Raw genomic sequence first — 9,114 nt, 5'->3', positions numbered from 1 at the left:
CAAGAGAAGAAAGGCTTTCTCATTAACACATTAATGAATGATTGACAGATCAACTTTACTTGAGGTCAACAAAAACAAATGTTCATAACAGGACCACATACACTGAATATGGAGTCCAGGTCTGTTTGATGACTCTGGGAAGACTGACCACTGAGAATCTCTGACTCTGATCTCTCCTGTTGGTTTCTGTGGACAAAACATGAGATTACATCTCCTCAACCAGGGAGTACACACACACACACACACACACACACACACACACACACACACACACACACACACACACACACACACACACACACACACACACACACACACACACACACACACACACACACACACACACACACACACACACACACACACACACACAAAGGGAGGGAATGTTGTGTTTGTTTAATATTGTTTTAGGACTATGAAAATGGACAAAAGTATTAGTCTATGGATTATGAAAACAACCAAAAGAAATGTGAAAATGTGAGAGGAGAAATGACTAGAGACAGTGTTGTTTAACTCACTGACCATGACCCATGAGTTCTTCTTACCTTTGTTCAGTAGAAAAGTCTCCCTCTCTAAACCGTATAGGTGTATCCATAGACTGGTCACTCTTCATGGACACACAGCTGGGTACAGGGGAGGCTGGTCTCTCCTGCTTGATTAGTCTTCAACACAACAGAGACAAACATTACATCTCTCATCTACTCTGAGCTCAGATGGGGAACATAAGAAGAGTTTCATTACAAAACGCAACATTTCACTTTACAGAAATGTTCGTAAATTAGTCTTTATTGTTTAAAGAAATTAGTAAAGAGATTGGTGTGTTTTTTCACTATCTAATCATTACATGGGGTAGTTCAACGACAGACATGTATTTGTTTAAAATCTATCACTTGATGGTTTCATTTCAGAGACAAATAATGTTTTTTGCTAAATGCAATATATCTGCCTCACTCTCAGAGAAATCAGTACTACTGCTAGGTTTAATACAGTAATAATATATATCTGCCTCACTCTCAGAGAAATCAGTAGTACTGCTAGGTTTAACACAGTAATAATATATATCTGCCTCACTCTCAGAGAAATCAGTAGTACTGCTAGGTTTAACACAGTAATAATATATATCTGCCTCTCAGAGAAATCAGTAGTACTGCTAAGTTTAACACAGTATTAATATATATCTGCCTCTCAGAGAAATCAGTAGTACTGCTAGGTTTAACACAGTAATAATATATATCTGCCTCTCAGAGAAATCAGTAGTACTGCTAGGTTTAACACAGTAATAATATATATCTGCCTCACTCTCAGAGAAATCAGTAGTACTGCTAGGTTTAATACAGTAATAATATATATCTGCCTCACTCTCAGAGAAATCATACAGTCAAATATAACAAATTACTACATTTTTAATAAAGATATGTACAAATGATACATTTGTGACATCAATATATATATATATTTTTTTAAATATTCAAGAAATGTATATGTGATCTGTTTGTAAATTTTTTACATTTAACACTTTTTTTAGCAGATGTTCTTATCCAGGGCCTGGTTTCCCAAAAGCATCTGAAGGCTAAATTAATCGTTAGAACCTTCATAGGAACATCGTTAAATCTCAGAGCTTGAAAGAGAGCGACCCGTCTCTACCTATTTTACTGGTTTGTGACTCACTGACTCCACCCCCAGCCAGAGGGGAATAAAGTAGCCCAGGAGTTAACACACTCAGGTCAGGGAGAGTTGGAGAGGCAGGTTTATGGTTCCCCCTAGACTCTCAGGAGTTAACACACTCAGGTCAGGGAGAGATGGAGAGGCAGGTTTATGGTTCCCCCTAGACTCTCAGGAGTTAACACACTCAGGTCAGGGAGAGTTGGAGAGGCAGGTTTATGGTTCCCCCCTAGACTCTCAGGAGTTAACACACTCAGGTCAGGGAGAGTTGGAGAGGCAGGTTTATGGTTCCCCCCTAGACTCTCAGGAGTTAAAACACTCAGGTCAGGGAGAGATGGAGAGGCAGGTTTATGGTTCCCCCCCTAGACTCTCAGGAGTTAACACACTCAGGTCAGGGAGAGATGGAGAGGCAGGTTTATGGTTCCCCCCTAGACTCTCAGGAGTTAAAACACTCAGGTCAGGGAGAGATGGAGAGGCAGGTTTATGGTTCCCCCCCTAGACTCTCAGGAGTTAAAACACTCAGGTCAGGGAGAGATGGAGAGGCAGGTTTATGGTTCCCTCTAGACTCTCAGGAGTTAACACACTCAGGTCAGGGAGAGTTGGAGAGGCAGGTTTATGGTTCCCCCCTAGACTCTCAGGAGTTAACACACTCAGGTCAGGGAGAGATGGAGAGGCAGGTTTATGGTTCCCCCCTAGACTCTCAGGAGTTAACACACTCAGGTCAGGGAGAGTTGGAGAGGCAGGTTTATGGTTCCCCCCTAGACTCTCAGGAGTTAACACACTCAGGTCAGGGAGAGATGGAGAGGCAGGTTTATGGTTCCCCCCTAGACTCTCAGGAGTTAACACACTCAGGTCAGGGAGAGTTGGAGAGGCAGGTTTATGGTTCCCCCCTAGACTCTCAGGAGTTAAAACACTCAGGTCAGGGAGAGTTGGAGAGGCAGGTTTATGGTTCCCCCCTAGACTCTCAGGAGTTAACACACTCAGGTCAGGGAGAGATGGAGAGGCAGGTTTATGGTTGCCCTAGACTCTCAGGAGTTAACACACTCAGGTCAGGGAGAGATGGAGAGGCAGGTTTATGGTTCCCCCTAGACTCTCAGGAGTTAACACACTCAGGTCAGGGAGAGATGGAGAGGCAGGTTTATGGTTCCCCCCTAGACTCTCAGGAGTTAACACACTCAGGTCAGGGAGAGTTGGAGAGGCAGGTTTATGGTTCCCCCCTAGACTCTCAGGAGTTAACACACTCAGGTCAGGGAGAGATGGAGAGGCAGGTTTATGGTTCCCCCCCCTAGACTCTCAGGAGTTAACACACTCAGGTCAGGGAGAGTTGGAGAGGCAGGTTTATGGTTCCCCCCTAGACTCTCAGGAGTTAACACACTCAGGTCAGGGAGAGATGGAGAGGCAGGTTTATGGTTCCCCCCTAGACTCTCAGGAGTTAACACACTCAGGTCAGGGAGAGATGGAGAGGCAGGTTTATGGTTCCCCCCCCTAGACTCTCAGGAGTTAACACACTCAGGTCAGGGAGAGATGGAGAGGCAGGTTTATGGTTCCCCCCTAGACTCTCAGGAGTTAACACACTCAGGTCAGGGAGAGATGGAGAGGCAGGTTTATGGTTCCCCCCCCTAGACTCTCAGGAGTTAACACACTCAGGTCAGGGAGAGATGGAGAGGCAGGTTTATGGTTCCCCCCTCTAGACTCTCAGGAGTTAACACACTCAGGTCAGGGAGAGTTGGAGAGGCAGGTTTATGGTTCCCCCCTAGACACTCAGGAGTTAACACACTCAGGTCAGGGAGAGTTGGAGAGGCAGGTTTATGGTTCCCTCTAGACTCTCAGGAGTTAACACACTCAGGTCAGGGAGAGTTGGAGAGGCAGGTTTATGGTTCCCCCCCTAGACTCTCAGGAGTTAACACACTCAGGTCAGGGAGAGATGGAGAGGCAGGTTTATGGTTCCCCCCCTAGACTCTCAGGAGTTAAAACACTCAGGTCAGGGAGAGTTGGGGAGGCAGGATTATGGTTCCCCCCTAGACACTCAGGAGTTAAAACACTCAGGTCAGGGAGAGTTGGAGAGGCAGGTTTATGGTTCCCCCTTGACGATCAGGCTCTGGTTGTGGGGGATGTTCAGCTTGGGGTTGTGAGGAGCTGATAACAGTAACCCGCATGGATTTCGTAAAAGAGCTGTTTCCCGAAACCATCAATAACATTACACTTGGAAAATGCTTGTGATCTAACACCTGCCTCCGACCACTCGTAGAACAGCTGAGTAATCTACCTCCTGTCTCAGACCACTAGAACAGCTGAGTAATCTACCTCCTGTCTCAGACCACTAGAACAGCTGAGTAATCTACCTCCTGTCTCAGACCACTAGAACAGCTGAGTAATCTACCTCCTGTCTCAGACCACTAGAACAGCTGAGTAATCTACCTCCTGTCTCAGACCACTAGAACAGCTGAGTAATCTACCTCCTGTCTCAGACCACTAGAACAGCTGAGTAATCTACCTCCTGTCTCAGACCACTAGAACAGATGAGTAATCTACCTCCTGTCTCAGACCACTAGAACAGCTGAGTAATCTACCTCCTGTCTCAGACCACTAGAACAGCTGAGTAATCTACCTCCTGTCTCAGACCAGTAGAACAGCTGATTGTGTTGTTAGATGCTTTTTGCCCTTCCACGTGACTTTATACACAGAACATCTCAACTAAACATAGAATCACATGGTTTATCAGTCTCTCTGTGACAGCAGATGAATTCAGAACAAAGTTGACTACAAATACGAAGGTGTCAATGTCTTTGTATTTGATTCAAACAAGCGACATATAAAATGATGCTTAAAATGAAAACCTGAGATGACTGCATTAAACAGCAGCTATAAGCCTCTTTCAAACATATTGACATACATTTCATGTTCAATCAGTTGAGTTCTGTTTTGCTACATGTAGGCTACCGTCTAATTTGGCTCAACCAACGTGAATAGAGGTGCAACCAAAAACATTCAATTGTTGAAAAGAAAAAGTTTAGAAAGATTTAATGTTTCAGCTTTCAATGGCCTTCCTCAGAATAATCACACAAAGGGAATGGACAAGTTCATGTCGGGCATGGGGAAGACAATTAGGGAGAAACTCTCTTCAGCTGGTGGCGCTAATGAGAGAGGGTGTGGTAGCCTATACAGGTTGGTCCTCAGGGTGAGGGCTACTGTGGTCAATGTCTCCACCTAGTGGTCAAATACAGTAATGTACCTGAACAACAGTTAGGGAGACAGAGCAAGCATAACTCAACTGCAGTAGATATCATTATTGTAAAACATTGCTATGTAACACATGTCCAATATATTAGGTATTGGAAAATAAACAACAAGTTCGGAGGGGTGGGTATTTCAAGTGCAGTAGATATAACTGATTTAAAACCATTACTATATAATAAACAGGTCTAACACAACTGGTTTGGACAATAGTGAGCTAGTAACCTTTTCCGTCAACGAACAAGAAGTACATGTGGCTCCAAAAGCCAAAGTATGACCTTTAACAAAAACATACTATAGTCCTTCTGTAGGTTAAGACCTCTGGGACTAAACATACTATAGTCCTTCTATAGGTTAAGACCTCTGGGGACTGAAGTATCTATAACATACTATAGTCCTTCTATAGGTTAAGACCTCTGGGACTAAACATACTATAGTCCTTCTGTAGGTTAAGACCTCTGGGACTAAACATACTATAGTCCTTCTATAGGTTAAGACCTCTGGGGACTGAAGTATCTATAACATACTATAGTCCTTCTATAGGTTAAGACCTCTGGGACTAAACATACTATAGTCCTTCTATAGGTTAAGACCTCTGGGACTAAACATACTATAGTCCTTCTATAGGTTAAGACCTCTGGGACTAAACATACTATAGTCCTTCTATAGGTTAAGACCTCTGGGACTGAAGTATCTATAACATACTATAGTCCTTCTATAGGTTAAGACCTCTGGGGACTGAAGTATCTATAACATACTATAGTCCTTCTATAGCTTAAGACCTCTGGGACTGAAGTATCTATAACATACTATAGTCCTTCTATAGGTTAAGACCTCTGGGACTAAACATACTATAGTCCTTCTATAGGTTAAGACCTCTGGGGACTAAACAAACTATAGTCCTTCTGTAGGTTAAGACCTCTGGGACTAAACATACTATAGTCCTTCTATAGGTTAAGACCTCTGGGGACTGAAGTATCTATAACATACTATAGTCCTTCTATAGGTTAAGACCTCTGGGACTAAACATACTATAGTCCTTCTATAGGTTAAGACCTCTGGGACTAAACATACTATAGTTCTTCTGTAGGTTAAGACCTCTGGGACTAAACATACTATAGTCCTTCTATAGGTTAAGACCTCTGGGGACTAAACATACTATAGTCCTCTAGGTTAAGACCTCTGGGGACTAAACATACTATAATAGTCCTTCTATAGGTTAAGACCTCTGGGGACTGAAGTATCTATAACATACTATAGTCCTTCTGTAGGTTTAGACCTCTGGGACTAAACATACTATAGTCCTTCTATAGGTTAAGACCTCTGGGGACTGAAGTATCTATAACATACTATAGTCCTTCTATAGGTTTAGACCTCTGGGACTAAACATACTATAGTCCTTCTATAGGTTAAGACCTCTGGGGACTGAAGTATCCATAACATACTATAGTTCTTCTATAGGTTAAGACCTCTGGGACTAAACATACTATAGTCCTTCTATAGGTTAAGACCTCTGGGACTAAACATACTATAGTCCTTCTGTAGGTTAAGACCTCTGGGACTGAAGTATCCATAACATACTATAGTCCTTCTACAGATTAAGACCTCTGGGGACTAAACATACTATAGTCCTTCTGTAGGTTAAGACCTCTGGGACTAAACATACTATAGTCCTTCTATAGGTTAAGACCGCTGGGGACTGAAGTATCCATAACATACTATAGTCCTTCTGTAGGTTAAGACCTCTGGGACTGAAGTATCCATAGCATACTATAGTCCTTCTACAGGTTAAGACCTCTGGGACTAAACATACTATAGTCCTTCTGTAGGTTAAGACCTCTGGGACTAAACATACTATAGTCCTTCTATAGGTTAAGACCTCTGGGACTAAACATACTATAGTCCTTCTGTAGGTTAAGACCTCTGGGACTAAACATACTATAGTCCTTCTGTAGGTTAAGACCTCTGGGACTGAAGTATCTATAACATACTATAGTCCTTCTATAGGTTAAGACCTCTGGGACTAAACATACTATAGTCCTTCTATAGGTTAAGACCTCTGGGACTAAACATACTATAGTCCTTCTATAGGTTAAGACCTCTGGGGACTGAAGTATCCATAACATACTATAGTCCTTCTATAGGTTAAGACCTCTTGGACTAAACATACTATAGTCCTTCTATAGGTTAAGACCTCTGGGGACTGAAGTATCCATAACATACTATAGTCCTTCTATAGGTTAAGACCTCTGGGACTAAACATACTATAGTCCTTCTATAGGTTAAGACCTCTGGGACTAAACATACTATAGTCCTTCTGTAGGTTAAGACCTCTGGGACTAAACATACTCTAGTCCTTCTATAGGTTAAGACCTCTGGGACTAAACATACTATAGTCCTTCTATAGGTTAAGACCTCTGGGACTAAACATACTATAGTCCTTCTATAGGTTAAGACCTCTGGGACTAAACATACTATAGTCCTTCTATAGGTTAAGACCTCTGGAGACTGAAGTATCCATAACATACTATAGTCCTCCTGTAGGTTTCTGTGGACAACACATGAGATTACATCTCCTCGTGCAGGGAGTGCACACACACAACACACACACACACACACACACACACACACACACACACACACACACACACACACACACACACACACACACACACACACACACACACAGGGAGGGAATATTGTGTTTGTTTAATATTGTTTTAGGACTATGAAAATGGACTAAAGGATTAGCCTATGGATTATGAAAACAACCAAAAGAAATGTGAAAATGTGAGAGGAGAAATGACTAGAGACAGTGTTGTTTAACTCACTGACCATGACCCATGAGTTCTTCTTACCTTTGTTCAGTAGAAACGTCTCCCTCTCTAAAGTTTCTAGGAGGATCCATAGACTGGTCACTCTTCATGGACACACAGCTGGGAACAGGGGAGGCTGGTCTCTCCTGCTTGATTGGTCTTCAACACAACAGAGACAAACATTACATCTCTCATCTACTCTGATCTCAGATGGGAAACATAAGAAGAGCTCTGGATCAGACAGACAGACAGACAGACAGACAGATACACAAACAGACGGAGATAGATACACAGACAGACAGACAGACAGACAGACAGACAGACAGACAGACAGACAGACAGACAGACAGACAGACAGACAGACGGAGATAGATACACAGACAGACAGACAGACAGACAGACAGACAGACAGACAGACAGACAGACAGACAGACAGACAGACAGACAGACAGACAGACAGACAGACAGACAGACGGAGACATGCAGACAGAGACAGACAGAGACAGACAGACAGACAGACAGACAGACAGACAGACAGACAGACAGACAGACAGACAGACAGACAGACAGACAGACAGACAGACAGAGACAGACAGACAGACAGACACAGCGACAGAGAGACACAGAGACACAGACACACAGCCAGACAGAAACAGATAGACAGACACACAGACGGACAGAGACAGACACACAGACAGACATAGACAGACACACAGACAGCGAAATACACACAGACATAGACAGACACAGACAGATAGAGATAGAGACAGACAGACAGACAGACAGACAGACAGACAGACAGACAGACAGACAGACAGACAGACAGACAGACAGACAGACAGACAGACACAGAGACACAGAGACACAGAGACAGACAGACACAGCGACAGAGAGACAGAGAGACACAGACACACAGCCAGACAGAGACAGATAGACAGACACACAGACGGACAGAGACAGACACACAGACAGCGAAATACACACAGACAGAGACAGACACAGACAGACAGAGACAGATAGAGACAGACAGACAGACAGGCAGAGAGACAGGCAAAGCGACAGACAGACAGACAGACAGACAGACAGACAGACAGACAGACAGACAGACAGACAGACAGACAGACAGACAGACAGAGACACAGAGACACAGAGACAGACAGACACAGCGACACACAGACAGACAAAGAGACAGAGACAGACAGACAGACAGACAGACAGACAGACAGACAGACAGACACAACGACAGAGAGACACAGAGACACAGACACACAGCCAGACAGAGACAGATAGACAGACACACAGACGGACAGAGACAGACACACAGACAGACATAGACAGACACACAGACATAGACAGACACAGACAGATAGAGATAGATAGAGACAGACAGACAGACAGACAG

General features: G+C 43.6%; 1 long non-coding RNA gene across 1 annotated transcript in view; it reads left to right on the top strand.

Annotated features, from left to right (window-relative positions):
• Positions 1-9,114, top strand: part of LOC145877332 (uncharacterized) — a 166,532-nt gene that overhangs the window by 36,393 nt on the left and 121,025 nt on the right. The gene's annotated exons all lie outside the window — the stretch shown is intronic.

The sequence above is a fragment of the Salmo salar genome, unplaced genomic scaffold (assembly GCF_965601325.2).
Source record: "Salmo salar unplaced genomic scaffold, fSalSal1 ptg000867l, whole genome shotgun sequence".
NCBI classification, from domain to species: Eukaryota; Metazoa; Chordata; class Actinopteri; order Salmoniformes; family Salmonidae; genus Salmo; species Salmo salar.
Note: the sequence above shows the minus strand (reverse complement) of the source record. Positions and strands in the feature narration are given on the sequence as shown.